This window comes from Pongo pygmaeus, chromosome 1 (assembly GCF_028885625.2).
Source record: "Pongo pygmaeus isolate AG05252 chromosome 1, NHGRI_mPonPyg2-v2.0_pri, whole genome shotgun sequence".
In the NCBI taxonomy this organism is placed as follows: domain Eukaryota; kingdom Metazoa; phylum Chordata; class Mammalia; order Primates; family Hominidae; genus Pongo; species Pongo pygmaeus.
In genome coordinates, this window is record NC_072373.2 from 35,104,053 (window position 1) to 35,128,887 (window position 24,835).

Sequence of the window (24,835 nt, forward strand, 5' to 3'; positions counted from 1 at the left end):
AAATTGTGACGAGATCATTTAGCAGAAAACACTACTTCAAATCAGGACCTCAAACAGTTACCTCTAAGTTCAGGAGTGGTTGAGCAAAGGGAAAGGGTTAATAAGATTGGAGATGTAAAATCAGTGGAATTTTTGGCATTTCAGTAAAATGTCTTTATCAGCTGGGTGTGGTGGCTCAGCCCTGTAATCCCAACACTGTGGGAGGCCAAGGTGGGAGGATCACTTGAGCCCAGGAATTGGAGAGTTGGAGACCAGCTTGGGCAACATAAAGACCTGGTCTCTATTGGAAATTAACCACCTCTCAAGTGGTGCTGTGTAGGAGAATAGCTTGAGCCTGGGAAGTCAAGGTTGCAGTGAGCTGTGATGACTCCATTGTACTCCAGCCTGGGTGACAGAGCAAGACCTTGTCTGAAAAGAAAACAAAAAAGTCCTTATTAGTGGCAAACTAAATAAGCCTCTAACCCCTCTTCAAGTAAAGGACGTTATGATAGTATTTTCATTTATGCATTTTAAGAAACATTGACTGACTATGGCCAGCCACTGGGATAGAAAGATGGAAAAAATCAGCCGACTGTGGTGGCTCACGCCTGTAATCCCAGCACTTTGGGAGGCCGAGGTAGGCGGATCACCTGAGGTCGAGAGTTCGAGACCAGCCTGACCAACATGGAGAAACCTCGTCTCTACTAAAAATACAAAATTAGCCAGGTGTGGTGGCGCATGCCTGTAATCCCAGCTACTCGGGAGGCTGAGGCAGGAGAATCGCTTGAACCTGGGAGGTGAAGGTTGCTGTGAGTCAAAATTGCACCATTGCACTCCAGCCTGGGCAGCAAGAGCGAAACTCTGTCTCAAAAAAAAAAAAGATGGACAAAATATAGTCCTAGGGCCTTGCATTTGGCACATTCAAGTTTGATAATACTCACCATTAGTTATTGAGTATTATTGACCAGGCATCATGATCCATGATTAAATACATTATCTCGTTTATCTTTACAACAGACTAATGAGTTAGGTATTAAGCCCCTCATTGCCAAAATTAGGAAGGAAACTAAGACTCAGAAGGAATGCTTTTCAAGGCCACACAATAAATTGCAGAATTTGGTTTCCAAGTCAGTCTGAATTCAAGGTCCATGCTCCTAACCAGAGTGTTTTGCTGCAAACACACACAGTTCACTGGGATAAGTGCAGTTATGGTGGCCTGTACAAAATGTTTTGTGGTAGTACAGGCAGGGAGTGACAGATTTAGCCTGCTAAACAGTCAAGACAGGCATCACATTCAAGTAACATTAAAGCTGAGCCTAAAGGATGGACAGGATTTTGCAAGTGGAGGTGGGGAGAAGAGTTTTCTGGGCAGAGAGAACTGCATGCAAAGACAGAAGACCCTGAAAGGACAGAGCTTGTAGTTGGGGGCCCCTGAGCATCTGGAAGAGAGGACAGGAAATGAGGCAGGAACAGCTGAAGAACATCTTCTCCAGAGGTGAGTTTTGCCCCAGAGGCCATGGGAGAGCCAGTGAAAGCGTTTAAGCGAGGGGTGGGACATTGAGTCCGGTGTTTTAGACTGATCTGCCAGCAGCATTGTGGGTTGGCTGGGGTGCCAACATTCAGCACTTCGTAACTGTTTACACGTATGTAAACAGCCTTGGCACGTGAGACCACTGACAGTTTGCATTTGTCTGTGTGATGACCTGATTAGTGTTTACATCCTCCACCAGACTGTACAAGCTCCATGAGGGCAGGGAATGAGTCTGTTTTTGTTACCCTTACATCACCAACTCTTATCACTACTCCTGGAACACAGAAAGAATGGAAAAAATATTTAAAGGTTGAATAAATGTCATGGAATCTCATTCTGATTTCTGGGGGCTCTAACCAGCAAAAAGATGAAAAGAGTGACATAGAAGTAAACAATTACAATACGGTAGACAGTTTACTGTTTCAAGGATTAATTGTGCAAAGTAATCTACCTGTTTACTTTTTTTATTGCAAGTAACTTTTTCCACTTTAATTGGGAAAGATTTCCACAGCTGAAAAAAAAGCAATTACACAGCTACTGAATTGTTTTTCCAGATGAGTGCTGGCTTATTCTTGAGGGTGGAGGTGACTGTGATTTGAGAACACTGGAAAAGAAACTGCCTCATTTCAGAAAAATCCCTGTGATGAACTTAAATAACTTGAGATGGGGAAATGGTCACTCAAGCAGTAGCCATGAATTTAGGAGCTTAAATTACAAAGAAAACTGTGTTTAAAATAAACAGCCAAAGAATGGCAATAAACCAGCCCGGGGAGACTGATGACAGCGCTCTTCATGAAGCCCATACTTGTCACTCTGCCACTCCGTAATCTCACATTCCGTGAAAGAAGTTTCTGAGCAGCCAGGGCCCATCCACTTTTCCTATGCCCTCTGCTCCATAACGTAGGAGGTATGGAATTTGAAAGGAGTTTTTTTGGTTACTTTGCCTCACTGAAACTCAGGAGAAGTGGTACAAGGACAAAAACTCCTTTGCTTAATTTCTCTAACCTAGAAGTTGATCTAATTTATGAGTAAAAGATCCTTCCAACCACAGATTAGCACATGAAAGAAATAGCTCTGGCCTAGGGAAATGAAGTCTTAGGAAAGAAGGTATCCCAGTGAAAGTGAGCAAAGGGCCTAGACGCTGTATAGCTCTGCGTCTACGTCTACATGTCACTTATTGAGGACATATTATGTACTTACACTGTGATAGACCCTAGTCATACCAAGGTGTAAAGACCAACATACGTGTAAACAGTTATGAAGTGCTGAATGTTGGCACTCATAGATATTAGGTTCCAAACCCTGGAACCTATAAATGGCTTCAAAGGGTCTTGCAAATGTGTTTTAAGAATCTTGAGAGAGTGAGAGTATCCTGGAATATCCAGGTGGGTCCTCTGTGCAGTTGCAAGTTTTCTGATGAAAGAGACAGAAGCAAATTTGACACAGACAGTAGAGGAGGCAGCAATGTGACTATGGAGGCAGTGATGAGAGCGATACAGTGATGGGCCAAGGAACGCTGGCAGCCACCAGAGCTGGAAGAGGCAAGGAACACCTTTCCCCTAGAGCCTCGGGAGGGAGTGTAGCCTTGCCAATACCCTGATTTCAGCCTGTTAATCTAATTTCAGACTTCTGGCCTCTAGAACTATGAGAGAAAAAATTTCTGTTGTTTTAAGCCACCTGTTTTGTGGTAATTTGTCATAGCAGCCACAGGGAGCTAATAAAATTATAATCCAATAAAATTTTAATAGGGGGCTGAACAAAGTACAGTAGGAAGGCTTCACAGAGAACCTGACATTTTAGCTTCTAGAAGGAAGAGGAAAGATTGACCAAGGGAAAGCAAGGCTCCCAAAATGGGCTTAAGACTAATAGTGCAGGGCTGGGCATGGTGGCTCATGCCTGTAATCCCAGCAGATTAGGAGGCTGAGGTAGGTGGATCACTGGAGCCCAAGAGTTTGAGACCAGCCTGGGCAATGTGATGAAACCCCATGTCTACAACAACAGCAACACATTAGCTGGGCGTGGTGGCATGTGCCTGTAGTCCCAGCTAATCAGGAGGCTGAGGAAGGAGGATCACCTGAGCCCGGGAGGCGGAGGTTTCAGTGAGCTTTGATCATGACACTGCACTCCAGCCTGGGCAATGGAGCTAAGCCTTGTCTTAAAAATAAAAAAAATAGGCTGGGAACGGTGGCTCACGCCTGTAATCTCAGCACTTTGGGAAGCCAAGGCAGGCGGATCACAAGGTCAGGGGATTGAGACCATCCTGGCCAACACGGTGAAACCCTGTCACTATTAAAAATGCAAAAAATTAGCCAGATGTGGTGTGTGCCTGTAATCCCAGCCACTCGGGAGGCTGAGGCAGGAGAATACCTTGAAACCGGGAGGTGGAGGTTGCATTGAGCCCAGATCATGCTATTGCACTCCAGCCTAGCCACACAGTGAGACTGTAATAAATAAATAAAGACCACTGGGGTAGGAGAGACTTTGACAGTCCAGTGGACAATTTTTCTTGGACTTAACGAATGTTTCCATAGCTCTCACTGTGTACCAGTTGCACCTTTAAAATATATTTTCATATAATCCTCCTAATGACATTCCACAGAGGAGAATACCAAAGTGAGAGGTGAAGCCAGCTGGACTTCCTGGATTGAGTGGGGACTTGGAGAACTTTTCTGTCTAGCTAGAGGATTGTAAATGCACCAATCAGCACTCTGTAAAAATGCACCAATCAGTGCTCTGTGTCTAGCTAGAGGATTGTAAATGCACCAATCAGCACTCTGTAAAAATGCACCAATCAGCGCTCTGTGTCTAGCTAAAGGATTGTAAATGCACCAGTCAGCACTCTGTGTCTAGCTAAAGGATTGTAAATATACCAGTCAGCACTCTGTAAAATGGACCAATCAGCTCTCTGTAAAAGGGACCAATCAGCAGGATGTGGGCATGGCCAAATAAGGGAATAAAAGCTGGCCACCCAAGCCAGCAGCAGCAAGCCGCTCGGGTCTGCTTCCACACTGTGGAAGCTTCATTCTTTTGCTCTTCACAATAAATCTTGCTGCTCCTCACTCTTTAGGTTTGCGCTACCTTTATGAGCTGTAACACTCACGGCGAGGGTCTGTGGCTTCATTCCTGAAGTCAGTGAGACCATGAACCCATCAGGAGGAACAAAGAACTCCAAACTTGCCACCTTTAAGAGCTGTAGCACTGACTGTGAAGGTCTGCGGCTTCACCCCTGAAGTCAGCGAGACCATGAACCTACCAGAAGGAAGAAACTCCAGACACATCTGAACATCTGAAGGAACAAACTCTGGACACACCATGTTTAAGAACTGTAACACGGCGAGGGTCTGCGGCTTCATTCTTGAAGTCAGTGAGACCAAGAACCCACCGGAAGGAATAAATTCCAGACACAGAATCACAGAAGTGACATGCATGAACAAGCTCTCTAGCAATGATTCCAGGCTCAGAACCACTCCATCATGCTGCCTCTCTGTTCAGCCAGAGCTGCAGCTTTCCTTAGAGTACTTGGGATGAAGGTGGATGGGCAGGAGTGGGCCCCATCATGAAACCCATGAGCCTAGGAGCTAGACGGCAGTGTGTAGGCACTGTGAGTCAGAAGAATTTTGGCTGACATGATCAGAGTTTTGCTGTAGAAAGTTCATTTTTTAGCTACATAGAGAATACACTAGAAGGGGCTGAGGAGACAGAGGGAACTGAGGTGCCTGATGCAATAAAGGGTCCAGAGGAGAGATGTTACTGGCAAGAACAAGGGCAGTGACGGTGGCAGCGGGAAGGAGGGACATGGATTTGAAGAACTTTTAATTAACAGGACACTGTAATTGGGGCGAGTGAAGAGAAAGGAGAAGAGGGAATATGAACCATAAAAAATATGTCCAAGGACAACTGACGTCATCACCTCCATCCAGTCCTTCCAGTTCATTTCCCCCCTACTTCAGCCTTGTGTTTATTCCCCAAACAAGATTTTGTTATTTCTTCCTTCGTCATATCTCTTGTCTAATCTTTTATTTCCATTCTTAATGCCACTCAGACCTTAAGGCTTTATGTCTGGTTTTGTGCAGTAGACTCTCAACAGCAGAGTGAGTTCAAATTTTGAGATACTAGCCCGGGATCATACGTTCCAACTCTGTGTTTCCTTTTACCCCTTACCATTAACTTCCCACTTAGTCAGTGGCATTGACTTACAGAAGAAATGATATTGCAGAATAGGAGCAAAAAGTCCCCTGAATTTAGATTCAAAAGCCTAGGGTTTTGGATTGCAAAAGCCTAAGGACTTGAGGGACTCAGGGCTCCAGTCCTAGCAAATTCAGGATGATGCAGGAGCCACAACTCTCTCTGCCAGAAAAGATTCTCCAGGCCTGTGATAAGGGAGAATTGGAAGGAAAGCCAGAGAGAAGTTGGGGGTACTTCTCTAAGAAAGAGGCATGCACCATAGTCTCCTTCCAGACTGAACCTTGGATGAGTGAGACAACATAACTAAACCCCACCCTGCCCATGGGTTTGAGGGGATTCGGAACAAGGCTGACCTATGTCCTAGTCTTACATTGACCCGCAGACTCCGTGTGTAATAGAAATTAAGTGTGTGGGAGAAATGACTGAAATACTTCATGGGAAATAGGAGAGTGATTTCCCATGCACCCAAGAGGAGCACTAGACAAGTTAGCCATCTGCTGTGATCTGAAATGTTTGTGCCACTCCCCCCACCCCCTCTTCCCCACCAAATTCATATGTTGAAATCCTAACCTCCAACATGGTGATATTAAGAATTGGGGCCTTTGGGAGATGATTAGACAGTGAGGGCATGGGCCTTGTGAATGGGATTAGTGCCCTTATAAAGGCCAAGGTGGCCTGGTGCGGTGGCTCACGCCTGTAATCCCAGAACTTTGGGAGGCCAAGGCGGGTGGATCACGAGGTCAGGAGTTCAAGACCAGACTGGCCAACATGGTGAAACCCTGTCTCTACTAAAAATACAAAAATTAGCTGGGTGTGGTGGCAGGCACCTGTAATTCCAGCTATTCAGGAGGCTGAGGCAGGAGAATTACTTGAAGCCGGGAGGCAGAGGTTGCAGTGAGCTGAGATCCCACCACTGCACTCCAGCCTGAGTGACAGAGCAAGACTCCGTCTCAAAAAAAAAAAAAAAAAAACAATTAAAATGGCCAAGGGAGCTTGTTTGGCCCTCTCACATTGTGAGGCAAAAAGGCACTATGTATTAGGAATAGGCCCTCACCAGACACTGAATCTGCTGGTGCCTTGATCTCTCTTCCCCGAAGTGTGAGAAATAGCTGTGGCATTTTGTTACAGCAACCGGAACGGATCAAGACACCATCCAAGAGCACCATTGTGATGACCCAGAGATCTGTGTGGATTGATGATCAAGGACCAGGTGTTCCAACCCCAGCCAAGCACTCACTGCGTTAGCATCACTGTGCCAGCCAAATGCAAGAAGCAACCCCAGGAAACTGACCAAGATGACATCTCTACCACCCAGGGAAAATGAACACTCATAATGAAAATTATCACAATTTCTTAAATACACGAGTTTACAGATGAGCTTCATCATTCAGGTCTCCCTATTCTATATGCCTTTGTTACTGCTGTCAAACACATTGTCTTAAAATAACTGCGTTAATAATGACATTTCATTGAAAAACTCCCTGTTGCCCTTTATTACATGCCTCATCAAGGCCAAGCTCTTTTTGGCTTTGAAAACCCAAACCTTAACTGTCGTACACATCTTGAGTTCTATCTATGCTGCGAAGCCTTCTCCAAACATTTCTTCCATAACAGTCCCTACTTCCTAAAGTAAGTCTTATCTGTACCTTGTTGGCTTATGATCATCAACCATAAACACACACAAACACACACACACACACACACACACACGTGTAGTCCCATGTAAGTTAAAAGGTCTTCAAAGGGAAATACTATATATTGTATTTATTTCATAGTCTTCTTAGTGGAGAGCTTGATACTTGTGTGTTAAATTTGGAAATATTTTCTGAGTGATTGAGGTACTGAAATTGCTGATCAGGTTTTGATGGGAGGTGACACTTGGATTTTAACAAGTATGTTACACGGGGTATGTTTTTGAACTGGTATCCAGACTTTATGACACCATATCCAAAGAATGAATACATAATTCTAGGTAGTGAATCTATGAAGTGTTTAAAGAGATCAGTAGCTTTATTCATCAGAGTCTATTCTGAAGTAGTTAAAAAACAATTATATTAGTAGAAGTGATGAGAGTTTCCTAATCATGGAATTAGTGTTGTCTTGGGGTGCCTATGGATCCAGATGGCCAAAAGGCACCCACGTAATGCTCTGCCATCTCACTAGCAAGCAAAGGTTGTTGACTCGAACAGAAAAAAACCTTTGCTTCCAGGCTGAAGTGCAGCAAGAGCAAAATTCCCCTGACGCATAATTTACAGTCCTCACACCAGCATCTCAACTGCATTGCAGCATTTTTACTAGAGGCAGTTACCCCAGAAGAAGAAACTCTTTTCAGTGGGAGGAGTAAGAAAGCCAGAGAAATCATGCTTAAATTAACTATTTGAAGGTCAGATTTGATGAATTCTTAAACTACCAGCCATGCCTTCTTATATTTGAGGGGGGTTGGTGGGGAGAAAAGCTTAAGTTGACTTTGTATTCATGATTCTGGTAATGTAATAGCTCTAACCAGATACTAAAAATTTAATAAAAAGGCAAAAAGGAGCCCAGAAAATACTACATTATAATGTGTTTGGTCCTGAACTAGACATGAAAGCTTTTAACATGTTTATCTCTGGGAAGTCTAATTACGCTTTTTTCCCCATCTCCCCCCTCCACCCCCGCCCACCCCAAAAAGTACCAAAGGTAACAAATTTCAGAAGTCTTGCATATTTCTCTCTTGTTGTGAACTGCTAACAACTTCCTTATTGGGGGGAGGCAGTGTCATCTAGTGGCTGAAGGAGGGGGCTGGGCACAGAACTTGACTTCAATGCCACAGGCTCTTTCAGCATCTCACATGAAGCCAGATTTTTCAGTGCTTCTGTGAAATTCCAACTGATTTTATGTGAGGGCAGGGATATTCCACAAAAAGAAGAGAGAGGTGATATTTAAAACCTTATTCTACCTGTTTTGTTGGTTTAATCTTGACATAGAGTTTGAATGTATCAGTCTAGTTTTTTTTTCTATATGAGGGAAGAAAAATACAGGAGGAAAAAAGTTCATAGCTTTGAGCTGAGGAAGCTGACATGGTCACATGCTGTCATCTTAATTGGAAGGTATTGCAACACTGCAAAAAAAGTTGGGGGGCTTAGTTTTTTTCCTAATAAGGGTTAAAATCAGTAACATTAAATGTTTGTTATTTGGGAAATGATTAAGATTAAAGGTAGATATAACATATTTTCTTAAACCAAAAAAAAAAAAAACCAGGATTTTTTCTTTTCTTGATAACAAGTTAATTTATACGACTTTATCTTTAAATACAGCTAATTTAATGCTCAGGTATTAATAATTATTTTAAATGTTTTGGAAAGCACATAGAAGTCAAGCAAATATCTGAATATATTTCAAATGCTACTTTTTATGAAGTTTTAAAAATTCAGGCTTTTGTTTCACTGGCTTGTATTTCTGAAATATAGCACTTTGAATATAGCAGATGACATTTTAATTTTTTTCTTGCATCAGTTGTTAGTTTCCCTTTAGAGGCTACGTCTCTGTCTTTTCTTACCTTCAACATTTCATAAATTGAAATCAGAAACATTGAATACTGATGAGAAAAATAGATTATGTGGAAAAACAAGAAAACAATTAGCAGAAAACCAAGTACCGTATGTTCTCACTTGTAAGTGGGAGCTAAATGATAAGAACTTATGAACACAAAGAAGGAAATAGTAGACACTGGGGTCTACTTGAGAATGGAGGGTAGGAGGAGGGAGAGGAGCAGAAAACATCACTATTGGGCACTGGGCTTAATACATGGCTGATGAAACAATCTGTACAACAAACCCCCATGACACGAGTTTACCTATGTAACAAACCTTCACATGTACCCCTGAACCTAAAATAAAAGTTAAAAAAATGATTAATAAGTATAGCTTTCAGGGTCAAAGGATAAACCAATTGCAAAAGTTTTACATCCTTTCCTTATTTAGTCATTTATTGATTTAACTGCAAAATGCTCTCTTGGGTGCTGTGGAGGAGCCAAAATTAAATTGGAATCAGATCTTGTCCTCCAAGAATTTAGAATCTACAAGAAGAAACATGACATATACTTAGAAAGCTCTAAAAATCTACTAGAATGAAAACCCCATGAGGTCAAGGATGTTTGTCTATTTTGCACGCTGCTATAGCCCCAGGCAGAGCCTGACACAAAGTAGGTGCTCAGTAAATATTTGTTAGATGAATGGATAATACAAGGCAGAGCGTTGAGCCATGTTAAGAATTGAAAACAAATAAAACAAATCAGTGATAGGAGGGACAGGTAAGTTCCAGCATCTTTGAAGTTATAAGTGTAATTTATAGATAATTAATCTGACAGTCGGGCCATTAACAAAATCTCCTGTGTTTTGCTATTGTTTTTGAAATCAATCAACTGCTCTGCCATCCTCTTCATGTAAGATCAGAAACACAATGCTTAATATGCTTAACATATTTCTTCATTGAAATGAGGAAGTTAGAGTAGATTTGTGTTTGTGGGGTCCTTTTAGGTGGCAGAGTGGTTAAATGTGGACAGCTAGTCCACTAAACCCCTGATTTCATAGATGATATTGCCTTGGAGGGAGACTTAAAGGAACTAAATAAATAATAATGGAAGTGTTATGCAAATATGCCAAAAATTGTGAAGACAAGACATGAATGACTGAAGTTTGGGAAGCCTGGGAAGGAAGATCATTAAGGTTATGTGAGTTTTAGTGTTTTATTATTTAAATTAACTTCAACCAAAAAATTGCCTTTGTCTTGCCTAAATAATGTTAAATAAACCCAGCTTACTTTCTTATATTCTCTGAATTGTTTTTCAACAACTTTCTGGATGTTTGACTAAATATACACAGTGTCTGTTTGTCTTCGGGCATTTTCTTACAGAGACCTCTTTACTAGATAATTGTGCCTCCTAAGAGGCAGTGGCAGCGTCTGCTATGGTTTTTGCCTGTCTGCAGCAAAATCAGAAAAGCACAGTGTGCTACTTTTAAGGCTAAACTGACTTATTTTTAATGACTTTAAAAAATATCTGAGATCAGGACATTTTCAAGGTTAGAACATCTTTTCCTTTTGAACAATGGAGGCTGTAGATGGTATTCTTTTTCTTTTTATTTTTTGAGACAGACTTTCGCTCTTGTTGCCCAGGCTGGAGTTGAGTGGTGCGATCTCGGCTCACTGCAACTTCTGCCTCCAGGGTTCAAGTGATTCTCCTGCCTCAGTCTTCTGAGTAGCTAGGATTGCAGGCATGTGCCACCATGCCTGGCTAAGTTTTCTATTTTTAGTAGAGATGGGGTTTCACTGTGTTGGCCAGGCTGGTCTCGAACTCCTGATCTCAGGTGATCCACCCGCCTCTGCCTCCCAAACTGCTGGGATTACAGGTGTGAGCCACCCTACCCGGCTGTATTCTTTTTAATGTTCTAGGCAAAATAAAAATTGTCAACACTCTGCAGATCCCATCTTCTTTTAAAAAATATTATACTAGTCTCTAAAGTGTAGAAGCACGAATGTTATGAATAGTATTACAGTGTCATTGCAGAGACTACTCTGGAATTATTTCTTAACCCAGATTGTTGAGTCTTCAAATAAATTTATGCTAAATGCTTAGAATCATGACACTTTATTTTAGGTCTTGGTCATGGACACTGGTACATGTCTACACCATTTAATATACAAGACTGCTGTGGTTCAAGAAGTATAAGACCACATGTAATTGAATAGAAAACTATCATTTATTTAAAGGCATTTTAAAAATTCATTTCTGTCCTTATCACAATTTCATTATTTTTGGAAGACAGATTAAGCATCTTTGAGGCCAGTGTTACTAACACTATTGTATTAAGCATTTACTGATATAGTTTTATTGAATCCTATTTTTTCTTTGACTATAAATGATTTATTTATGTTACCCAGAGTACTAAGGAAACAAACTATGGAAAAATTACAAGGCCACTGATTTTATTGCTTTATAAGCATTCTATATTAATTATATAAAGTTTTGAAAACACAAATCAACCCAGTGATTACTAGTGTGAAATTTTTGTTATAGATCTTTTTATACATTTCTTTATGCACATATAAATATTTCATAACAAAAAGGGGATTATATTGTACATGCTGTTTTATAACCTGGTTGTAAATGTCTTTCCAGGACAGTAAATAGTTTTCAATATCATTTTAGTGGCTTTATATTGTGATGTTCTATAATATTCTGTCATCTACTTAACTAGTTCCTTGTTAAATACCGTTGATGTCCATTTTTTTCTATTATAATGTTGAAATCAGCATCTTTGTCAAGTAAAATCTTTATTTACATTCCTGAACAATTTGTTAGGCTAAATCCTGAAAGTAGAATTGCTGGGTAAAGTGTATACAAATTTATAAGACCTAGTATGTTATATGGAACTGATATAAAATGTATATGTTTATTTATTTGCATACTTATTATAATGTTTACAGCTCATAGGATAGAAAAAATAATTTAACTCATTGAGTATCACTCCCTGCATTTCATGTAATTTCGAATAAATTCATCACAGCTTGTATGAGACATTTTAGATGAAATCATCAAACTGTGGAGTAAGAGATCCTATGTATCATTTAGTCCAAAAGCTTTACTAGAGTCAAGGAAACTGAGGCTGAAGTCATTACATATCCTATTCACAGATATAGCTAAGAAGGATCAGCGCCAATCCAGTCGTGGACTCTGGTGCTGTCTTTTTACTCCAAGATGCTCAGGGAAGTTCAAGTTGTTCTTCTTTAGATATCCAAGTAACACTTGAGAATTAAATGCAAAGAAGTGAAATAGACTCTGATATATAAGTTTCACCATTAATTTTGTGATTGGTGTTATTAGCAAGATAGAATATTTAAAAATCATTTTGTGATTAAAATGCTTAGCTCAGAAAAGCTTTCTAAAAAGTTGATTTATTATCTGTAGTTTTATAGGAATGGCCACCAAATGTATAAGTCTAGTCAAGACTGCACTTACCTATTTCTTATCAATTTATTTTTTGAGACAGAGTCTGGCTCTCTTGCCCAGCTAGGGGTTAGTGGCATGATCTCAGCTCACTGCAGCCTCTGCCTTCTGAGTTCAAGCAATTCTCCTGCCTCTGCCTCACAGGTAGCTGGAATTACAGGAGTCTGCCACCGTGCTGGGCTAATTTTTGTATTCTTAGTAGAGACAGGGTTTCACTATGTTGGCCAGGCTGGTCTCGAACTCCTGACCTCAGGTGATCCGCCTGCCTTCGCCTCCCAAAGTGCTGGGATTACAGGTGTGAGCCACTGCACCCAGCCTATTTATTTATTAAAAATGGAAATAGCTTTATTGCTTTTTCTAACTAAATAAGACATATTCATTGTGAGATCAATAATAAAAATATAAAATACAGAGTAAAAATGATATATAATCCCACCAACCAAAGATAATTAGTATTAACTTTTTGGTTATATCCATGCCATCTTTTACATATATATTCTTTATGTGACCTATCTCTCTATATAGAGAGATAGCATACAGAATTTCATACTGTTCTATAATCTACTTTTTCTCAAATGTCGTTGTCATTTCTTATTGTTAATAAATACTGACCTGGTGGGGCAGGGTGGCTCACGCCTGTAATCCCAGCACTTCGGAAGGCCGAAGTGGGTGGATCACGAGGTCAGGAGATCAAGACCATCTTGGCCAACATGGTGAAACCCCGTCTCTACTAAAAATACAAAAATTAGCTCAGCGTGGTGGTGTGTGCCTGTAATCCCAGCTACTTGGGAGGTTGAGGCAGGAGAATCACTTGAACCAGGGAGTCGGAGGTTGCAGTGAGCCGAGATCACACCATTACACTCCAGCCTGGTGACAGAGTGAGACTCTGTCTCAAAAATAAAATAAAATAAAATAAAATAAAATAAAATAAATATTGACCGATATCATAATGTAACAGCTACATGCTCTTTTATTGTACAGTAGTAGTTTCTTTAACCAACCCTCAGTTTATAGACATCAGGATTGTTGAAGGTTTTTAACTAGTTGAACAATACTGCAACAATCTTTTAAATAGTTGTTTAAATATCTTTAATAAATAAATTGCTTTTTTTGGGGGGAGATATTACAGGTAGTATTTTTTCCTGGATATTTACAATTCACATTCATGTCATAAGCAAATATTTACTAAATACCTACCAATTATGCTAGGTGCTGAGATTAATATTTTAATGGCTCTGAGAATTCTTTTTTTCTTTCTTTCAAAATAGAGACAGGGTCTCCCTATATTGCCAGGCTGTTCTCGAACTCCTGGGCTCATGTGATCCTCCTGCCTCAGCCTCCCAAAGTGCTAGGATTACAGGTGAGAGCCACCACGCCTGGCTGCTCTGAGAATTCTTATAGTAAAGAAACCTTTTTAGTTTTACATAATTTAAGGTTTCCCAACCTTTTTTTGATCATGGAACCACCCCTTTAAAAAATGGAATATCTACTAATATTTCACTGGTCTTATCTGGAAATAATTTGGAAAACACTAATCTAGTATCAATCTTTTTGAAAACTACTAACAGGTAGATAAGTACCTGTATCTACCTGTTACTTTTCTATGAACTCTGAAAAAAATCTTCAGAATTATTTAGAGGAAAGATATGCTTTAGGTATTTCAGAGGAGTACATCTTTGATCTAAATTTCCAGATTAACTTCCAGAGTAAGTAGTATTTTGGTATGAATGTTTTGATGAGCACACTGGAGTTTTTTTTTTTTTTTTTTTTAAATGGTATCCATATCATTGGAACAAAAGGGATACTTGAATGTAAAAGGGGAATGTGAGATATAAAGTTTTTGGCTCATCGGTGGATTAGTTGGCGTGGGGGTAGAGTGCAGAGAAGTGAATTCCCGTGGGGAAACAGAATAGATTAGGAGGAGAAAGTCAAAGAGAGAGATACGAAAGTATTAAGAGGAATTAAGGACGGAGGTTATGAGGACTTTTACAGCAACATGTGAAATAACTTTTAAAAATCTGGTAGAAAATGAAGGATACAAAATCCTATTCACAGTGTACAAAAACCAATAAGAAAAAAATCAGAGGAAAAATACAATAAAATAATAGTGTTTGGATTGAGTTCTTTTTTCCCTCTTCTCTAATTACCGTTTTCATTTTTATTTTAAAAATATACAATAAAATTGTAAAGAAAAGAAATACTAAAGGATCAGACAAAATTAGGAGAAGAGAGGCTTATGGAGGAGGAGGAAGAGAGTGGTTGAGTCGAACAAAGGCAACAAATGGATTAAAGTGAATAAGGATAGAAGAGAGAACATTCAGTTTGGCTTGGAGGAGATCATTAATGGCTCAAGTGCTGTGAAGTGGACAAAAGCCAGTCTGTAGTGGGGTCAGATGAGAGAACCAGGGAAGAATAATTTTTTTAGCACCTAGGATCATAATAATTCACTTAGTGGTTCCCCCCCAGCCACTATTACTTTCGTTCTGGTTTTATCATGTTGGGATTTTGCCTGTATCAGTTTTTTTTTTTTCCCCAGGCGCTGATAAATGAAAACCTTAAAGAAATCCTATGAGTAAGTTTCTTTGCCCTTATTTTTGAACTGAAAAATAAAGAAATAATAAATTCTTTTTCTGAGCTGTTCTATGTGCTGGAAATGCTCCCATATAGAAATCTTAATATTACACTGTACATGCCATTTAAAAACAGAAGAACTTGATCGCCCAAGGTCATTTCACATGCCTTTTTTCCTAAGTGATTTGTGTATATTTTATCCATAAAAGACAAATTATTATGAAAGGATGTGAAATATAGGTTTAAGAAACTCAAAGAACAAAGTGCATTCTTTGCTCTTTGAATTTCTTAAAATTAAGTTCTTAAGACTCCTGCTGCTTACCTTCAAACAAGCAACCTTGAAACTGCTCTATGAAACCCGGTTAAAGGACGAACCAAAGAGTTTCACTTATTAAAAAAAAAAAAAGGCACATGGGAGAAAGAACATTCAAGTCTTCCAGTATCCATACTTATTAACTCAATTGAATGCCTGTGGTGGGTCTCCTGGGAGCACACAGCAGCAGCCTCTTTGTATTACAGCTCAGCCAGAAGCATGTATTCCCTTGTAATTAAGGCCAAGGGTGCAACCAGTGATGCGAAAGGAAGTAATTAGACGGATTATTCAGTTCCCTCAACATTTCTCAAGAGTTTGTGTGTTTGTGGTTTTATGTTTGCTTGAAGTCCCTGTATAGCTCCCTCGGTTCCCCTTGATACTGTAGGTCCAGCCGCAGACGATAACAATAACTAATATTGAAACAGCACTTATATGCCAGGTGCTGTTTTAGGGGCTTTAGATATATTAGAATCCATTGCTTAAAAACTGTATGAGGGCTAAGTGTTAAGCCCTAGGTTCCCAGGAGCAGACACTGAGAGGTTTAAATGCATGGGATGTATCCCTGAGATGGTTCCAGGAGGGACCTGTAATGGATTGGGGAAGGTAAGACAGGGAAAGGAGGCTGCCAAGCAAGGCTCTATCTCAGGCCAGGGTCCCTCAGAGGGTAGCTTCAGCCTGGTCCCATAGCATGACTGTAGGGTGCAGGCTAGGAAAGGGAGCCTGGCGCTCATCCTGCTGCACAGTCATTGGTTGACAACCTCCAAGGATGGCACAGAAGGTGTATATGTGTGATCTGTGGAGGAATGTGTCAGGTGCACACCGAGAGGAGTGCAACAGAAACACCTACTTTATCTGCTACAGGTAGATACTATCGCTACCCCACCATGTGACAGCCAAGCCACTGAGTCTTGCCCAAGATCTCAAAGCTTACAAGTGGAAGAACTGGGATTTGAAAACCTGCCGTTTGGTTCCAAAAGCCATGTGCTTAACCACTATGCTATTTTGGATAAGATCCAATCTTTACCATGTGCTATGGTATTATCAATAAATTTCTACAATTTTCACAATGGACTATGTAACATATAACTTTTGATTTTATTGGATTTTTAAAAACGCTGAAAGTATGTCTGAGATGAAATCCATTAATACTTTGTTGAACTAAGCTTCAGATACTCAAGCCCCTAAGCCTAAGATAAGTTCAGAGAACAGACAAAATATGAGACAATTGGTATACTTTGAAAAATGTAGTACTCCCAACCCTCTCTGACAGCATGTGCCCAGTTCTTATAGAATTATGTAAAAAGTGATTCCATAAGTCTTTTTTAACGAGACATACTTATACAGAGCCTATTTTTACATTAAGATGACAGTTTAAAATGCTGCGTTGATTTTCTATATACACATCATCCTCTTAAACCTCAGCCCTACCTTTTTTTTAGTTTTGGTGTAATGCTATATCTGATTTCTGAAAGTTTTAAAAATTTCTTTGTTTTAACTGTAGAAGAGTTTGCTTTATTTTCACTAAAAGAATTCTCTTTATTTTTCTGTTCTAAAAACAGGAGTATGTATAATACTTGTCTATCGCTTTTGCTAGATAAAAAGAGGGAAGGTTTGTGCATAGCGGTGGGTGACCAATTTCGTAACCTCTTCCAGATTCTTAGATTGGTGGTGCTGGAGAGCAAGTGACCAGAAGAGAAACAGTGGTAACCCAACCTGCATGAAGAAAATTCAGTAGAACCTTGCTGGTGTAGAGAAGATGGCGCAAAGAAGAGTGAGAACACTTTTATGAAAGGCTTAGGAAATGTTGAAGTTTTCCAGTTTTCTTCCTATGTGAAGGAACATAGTGAAGGGGGAAAGGCCCCTTTTTTTGCACATACCTGTGGAGGGTAACGCTGTGTGGGTGCATTTAGCCCTAATCTCTGCCGTGGATCAGGATCGTTGGTTGTGGAGGAGGGAAGAAGAGAGGGAAAGGCTTGAATACTTACAAAAGATTTTGAGAGCCTAAATAATGAAAGCTAACAGTTCTACAGTGTTTACTAAGTGCAAGAAACTGTTGTAAGAGTTTTGCATGTATTAACTCCTTTGATTCGATTCTAATGACCCTATGAGGTAGGTGCTATTATTATCATCTCCATTTTACAGAAAAGGAAATTGAGACACAGAGAGATTAAATAACTTGACCAAGATCACACAGCTATAATAGTCAGTTGTGGAGCTGGGATTCAAGCTCTGGTGTCTGCTTTCAGATTCATACCCTTACCCATTACCCTGTACTACCCATCTGGAATGTGGAGAATGTGCTGATAACATTGCTAATAATCATTTGTCGTTTATTTCTGACTGGTCTCCAATTTTTTTAAGAGACCTGTATCTAACCCTTGGTAATAACTAAACTATAGGAGAAAACTTGAATTCTGATAGTAAGAAACATTTATAAAATGGTCTGAAAGTTGATATGAAGTCGAAAACCCTTATATGTGTTAGGAAATTCTAGAGAAGAGGTGGCAGCCAGGCAGATGAGCTCTCTGTTCTGTGCAGAGCTGATGGTACTCCCTGCCCTGGGGAGCTGGCACTGGCAGCGATTACATCACTAAGTCACCCTCCATACTCAGCTGCTTGCTAAGAATTAAATTGCTGGAACCAGATCTGGTAAGCCTCATGATACCATGGCTTGTTTGTGGAGAGCACGTTAGTGTGATATATTCAGTCTTCAGAAACAGTTAAATTTAAGATCAGCTTTATTACCAAAAAGATAGTGTATGCTGTTATTACTCCTGGTTACTTGGTTCAGCTCCTCAAGTGAACAGTCCCACACCTATTTAGCCCATTGAGTCAAGCTGACCTCCTTTCCCGGTTACGGGTTTGTGGACAGGAGTGACTCAGGCGGGTTCACTTGCAAGGGAGCCAGAGAGCCGCTCGTGCCTCTGCTGCCCTCTAGAGGCGCGTCAGGCCAAGGCTGCTCATCTCTGAGCCTTGGCCGGCGGATTGCACCACCAGTCCACCTTTGTCTCCCTTTTGAATCTCCACTAAATACCATTTGTCAAAAGGGTGGAGGCAAAACCACTCTGAGCTTCCAAAACAATAATAAGACTTAATTAGAATTCCAAGCTAAGCCATTGAGAGTTGCTGTTTATACTGGGGAAGATGTAACACTTCAGTCCTGTGTTTTTCAGCCCCTACATCTCAACCATCAAAGAGAAATGAGTCAAGCTTGTTTTAAAACTATAAATAGAGCTAACACTTACAAAGCATTTGCCACATGCCAGGTACTATTCTAAGCGCCTCGCATATGATGACCTATTTAATGAGGTGGGTGGTATGAGCATCTCTATCTTATAAATAGGGGAACTGAGGCAAGGGACTGCTAAGTATTTCTCACAGTTCATGGGTGGTAGAACTGGCTTTGAAGCCCGGTAGTTCTGGCTCCATGAACTTGGCTTATAATCACTTTACTGTACGGCCTCTATTATAGCTATCAAGGCATGCATTGCAAGTCCAATTTTTAGGTAAAGGTTTTGTTAAAAATCTTTAACCTTAATCTTGTAATGAGGAAACAATTGGCCTGGACCCTTTAAAAATGTCAATGACATAATAAATAAAGAAGAAGAAGGAGGAGGAGGAAGGGGGGAAGTATTTTAGAGCTATGACAACTAAATATAATTCATTGTCCATGGTTAGACCCTGGATATAAAGAGACAAAAGTATAAACAATATTATTGGGAAATTAGGAAAATATGAATATGGGCTACATTTTGGATAATCATATTAACGTTGCATTTCTTGAGTATGATCTCTTATTGTTATTATATAGCAGTATGTCGTTGTTCATTAGTGATACTTGAACTATTTAGGGGTAAAATATCATGATATCAGCAAATTACTATCAAACAATTCAGGACAAAAATATACCTGAGAAAGAAAGAGAAAGCAAATGTGGCAAAATGTAAAATAATTAGGAAACTAGGTAAAGGGTATGTGGTGTTCATTATGCTATTTTTAAAACTTTTTTCTAGGTTTGACATTTTTAGCATAAAAAGTAGAGGCAAAATAATTACTTATTTCAAAATAAGAGGTAGCCATGGCTACACCCAAGGTATCTGCCTGGACACCACAAGTGGTACAAATAAGCAAAGTGTGTTAGTTGGGAATCCACAGGCAAGCTTTGAAATCTGTAGACATATGTTATATGAAAGTGTATGAGATATTACATCTTATTTATTCATGTTTTTCCATTAGTACTAGGAATTACATGCATCATTATGTATTTTCAAAAAAGATCAGGTTTCCATCCAATAGAAAATAAATAGTGCAAATTATAAAGCCTTGTATGAAACTAAATAAGGTCTAATTGTAGTCTTGGGATTATTCTGTTTTTATCATCAACAAATAAGGCATTTGTAGCAGAGTGCCTGCCCTATTTATTCAGCACTGTGTTTCAGGTACCGATTCAGTGCTGGGGATACACCAGTGAGCAAACCAAGATCTCTGAACTCATGGTGCTCTCCTTCTGACGGGACAGAGAGACAAACATTATAGCTCAGTAAACTGCAGAGAATTTTAGAAAGTGATTATTGCCAAAGAAAAGTAGAAAAATAGAGCAGCATAGTGGGAAATTGGGACAGGCAGTTGCAGAGAAGAGGGTTTTGGTTTTAAAGAGGATCCCCAGGGTAGGTTTCATCAAATATGACCTCATGGCACCTGGAAGGAAAGTAGAAGAGAACAGAGAAGAACAACCCTAAGGTGACAGCATGCCCAGAGTATGGCTGGAGCTGAGTGAGCAAGGGGGAATGAGGAGAAGGATATGAAGTCAGAGAGGAAATAGAGGATGAGTTCACAGAGGTCACCATGAAGGCTTTGGTTTTCATGCTGAGTAAAATAGGAAGCCACTGGATGATTTTGAGCAGAGGAGTGAGGTGATCTGACTTAACACTTAAAAGAAACAATCTCGTAGAGGGACAAAGGTGGAAGCAACATCTCCCGTTAGGAGCCTATGGCAACAATCCAAGCAAGAGAGGAGAGTGACTCAGCACAGGCTGGTAGAATTGATGGTGGAAAGGTGTGATCAGATTCTGGAAATTTTGGTAGAGCCAACAGGAAGGATTTGCTGATAAATTAGATGTGATGTCTGAGAGAAAAAGACAAGGGTGACTTGATATTTTTGTCCAGAGCAACTGGAAAAATGAAACTGTCATTCCCACAGATAGGGAAGACTAGGTAGAGCAGATTTTGAGGGAAAAGATTAAGAGTTCAGTTTTGGACATGCTGAGTTACAGCTGTCTATCAGACATTCAGATAGAGATGTCATAAAGGTAGTTGGATATATATAAGTTTTGAGATTGTAGAGAGGTCAGGGCTAGAGATTTAAAACTGGTCACAATTGGTGTACTGATGGTATTCATAGCCATGAGCCTGGATAGGATGACCAAGACAGTGAGTGTGGATGGAGAAGAGAAGAGTATTAAGGAATGTGCCCTTGAATTATTGTGTTTTATTGTTTATTTATACTTGTTATGTTTCTCATTTTGTTTGGAAAATTATTACGCTGTGTAAAATAAAAAGGAGAGTTGACAATTATTTAAATTACTGAAGATAGTCAATCAAATAATTAAATTTGCAGAGTATATTAATTTTCTTTAATTATCCGGTTTGATTTTCTACAAATGTCTGCATTATTCAGATACTATGACATCTACATTTTGAGCTGCTAGTGTTATTTACTCAATAACATACTCATCTTTAGGACAGTAAAGTTCAAAAATGCTTTCAAGCAATTCTCTGGGTGGAGGAATAGTCCGCATCTGTGTTTATTTTCTTAAATTAAGTGTGTTTTGTTGGAATATAAGAATTCTTTCCTCTTTTTCTGTTGCTTATGACTCGACAGTCCTCATTTTGGTGATATAGTAAATGGCTTTTAAAGGTTATGCCCAAGCATAGCTACTATAAACAAGGACTGAGAGGAAAGGAAATGCTATCTCTGGGGGGTGGGGGGGAATACACACACACACACACACACACACACACACACACACACTCACATATATTTGTTATTTTCATAAAATAAAAATAACTGGTGAAAATGAGGAGTTTACTCAACTGCAAATAAGTCCCTGTGGTGAATGTATTAATAAGTTTTGAATTTTAGTGTCAGACCCATTTTAACACTCTTATAACTGGATAACTGTTATAACTGGTTAACTGAACAACTGGTTAACTGGGTAAATGTAGGCAAGCTCCAGAACATATTTTCCCACCACAATACACTGTATAATGGTAGTAGACAAGCTAGATAATACAGACATATGATGAGGTTTATCAGTAGAGGAAAAACCCAATTTAATCTAACTTTGGAAACACAGGGGCTTATTGAGTCATATGTTGAAAAATACAGAGGTAGACCAGGCTTCTGTATTTTTTATCAAGAATCTAGTTTTATTTCTTTTTTTGTTTTTTTTTCTTGCTTCTCTGCTCTGCCATCCAAATTGTTGTCTTCCACCCAATGCTGACTTTCATCGCAGGTCTAGAGAGGCTGCCAAAAGTAAGCTGGGCTATTTGCTTTCTTGAAAATGCCCAAGGAGAAGAAATGCCTTTCTTCAATTTATCAGGGAAGTGATTTGAGTTTAGTGCCAATTCTTGTGGACAGTATAATGCCATGTGTTGGCAGTCTTACGGCCTCGGTCACCTGAGCCCTGTGACAAGTTCAAAGGGATTCCCTTGACTTGCATTTTTGGAGATGTTGGTGGCGCCAATGCCCTTTGAAGCACGGGCTGCTGTGCAGCAGGGGTTGGGGGGCATGGCTGTTGGGGAGATGAGCATCATGGCACTCCATGTGGCCTAATCACCCACATAATCCAAACTCAATTAATATTACCCTTGGATTTATTGTGGAGACTCAGGTCTCTAACTTTGGTTGATATTTCGCTCTCTCGGGTGCTTTCTCCATTTGGTAGTGATAGAAAATCAACTATATCTAGTTATGAAAAATTCTGAACTAAAACTCAGTAGACATGGACAAGAGGAAGATACTTCACTTTTTCCTTAGCTACTAGTCAATATACACAAATGTCTTTTTACTTCTATAGAGAATATCTTTTTTTCCTGTTACTTAGAGCAGATTTAGAACAACATATACATAAATATCATTTTTATATGACCATTTATCTGTCACTGATGTTGTTTGAATGAATTTTTATGATAGAAGCTTATTTCCAACACTTTCAAATTCCATTATATGGATGACTCCAAGAGAGACATTATATTTATGTCACAGTTTAATGGGGGCTTTTCAACTAAAGTTGATGAATTGAACATATATGATTACCACAGCTTCCTCACTGACACCATACTAAAATGAAGGTAAAGGTGTTTTTAAAGGCATACATTCTCAAGGACAAAGAGAATGTGAGGGGAGACAACAACAACAAAATGTTGGAAGTTGAAAGGCAATGGACAAATTCCAGATCATGAAAACTGAAAGCTTACAGTGGAAAAAGTAGAGAAGCAATCCAATTTGAGCCTCTAAACCACCAAAGGCTCAGGAACTGGCAATATGAGGTAACTTTGAAAGTGAAGGTGTAGACAGGGTGGAAACAGAATTGTTGATGAGATTGTTAAAGAATCAGTTAAGCCCCACGTCGGTATTCTCCTGCTGCTGTGAAGGTGGGCAATTGCTCCCCTTCTCATTCCTCCACTCCATAATATAAAGAGAGGAAATCTATTTTCTGGAGAGGTGAACCAGAGGATCTCTGGACGAGGGGACACCAGCACAGCTGAGGGTAGAGGATATAACCGGGTAATCAGGTGGAACTCTATACAATAAGAGGGGTGAAGTCCAATTTCATTGCCTCTCCAGACTCCCAAAATTCCAGGAGCCATGCAGAAGATTGGAAGTCCCTTCTTTGAGGAATTCAACTAACCCAAGAGCATAGACCTAAAATTATTGAAAGCCAAAGATCCAGTAATGAAAAGACCAAGCAAGGCTGGGCGCGGTGGCTCATGCCTGTAATCCCAGCACATTGGGAGGCTAAGGCAGGTGGATCAACTGAGGTCAGGAGTTCAAGACCAGCCTGGTCAACATAGAGAAACCTCGTATCTACTAAAAATACAAAAAATTAGCTGGGTATGGTGGCCGGCACCTGTAATCCCAGCTACTTGGGAAGCTGAGGCAGGAGAATCGCTTGAACCCTGGAGGCGGAGGTTGCAGTGAGCTGAGATCGTGCCATTGCACTCCAGCTCAAGTGACAGTGTGAGACTCCATCTCAAAAAAAAAAAAAAGAAAAAAAAGAAATAAAAGACCAAGCGAAATCACCTTAGAGTGAAGTCCATTACTCATGAAGCCTCAGTCCCTCACAACTTCCAATCAGCTCTTTAGTTCTCCACTTTAAAATATGAACAGGGCTGGGTGCAGTGGCTCACGCCTGTAATCACAGCACTTTGGGAGGGCAAGGCAGGCAGATCATGAGGTCAGGAGATCGATACCATCCTGGCTAACATGGTGAAACCTTGTCTCTACTAAAAATACAAAAAAATTAGCCAGGTGTGGTGGCACGTGCCTGTAATTCCTGCTACTCGGGAGGCTGAGGCAGGAGAATTGCTTAAACCCGGGAGGTGGAGGTTGCAGTGAGCTGAGATCACATGACTGCACTCCAGCCTGGGCAACAGAGCGAGACTCCATCTCAATAAAATAAAATAAAATAAAATAAAATAAGAACAGATTACCATACATTTGAGGGAAGCCTCTATCAGGAAAGACAGAGACCAAGCAACAGAAAATGAAATTTGGAGAAAATAGAGACTATGTGGAGAGAAAACTGTGAGGGAAAAACTAGCCTGAGAAATATAAGAGAAGTTATTATATCTGTGGAACAAGAACATAATGCTATAAAAAAAGAACAGTCAGAGAATATTAAAGAACCCTTGAAATTAAAACTATGATTGCCCCAGACTGGGCAACATAGTGAGACCTCCATCTCTACAAAAAATTAAAAAATTAGCTGAGCATGGTGGCATGCACCTGTAGACCCAGTTATTTGGGAGGCTGAGATAGGAGGATCGCTTGAGCCTGGGAGGTCAAGGCTGCAGTGAGCTGTGATTGTGCCACTGGACTCCAGCCTGGGCAACAGAGTGAGACCCCCATCTCAAAAAATATATATGATTGCAGAAATGAAAACGTAAAGGAGGAAATGGTGGAAATTTCCAATAAAGTAGAACAATTTGACAAGGATAGAAGATAGAAAAGATTAAAAATTTTAGAGGATCAGTCCAGGATTTCCCA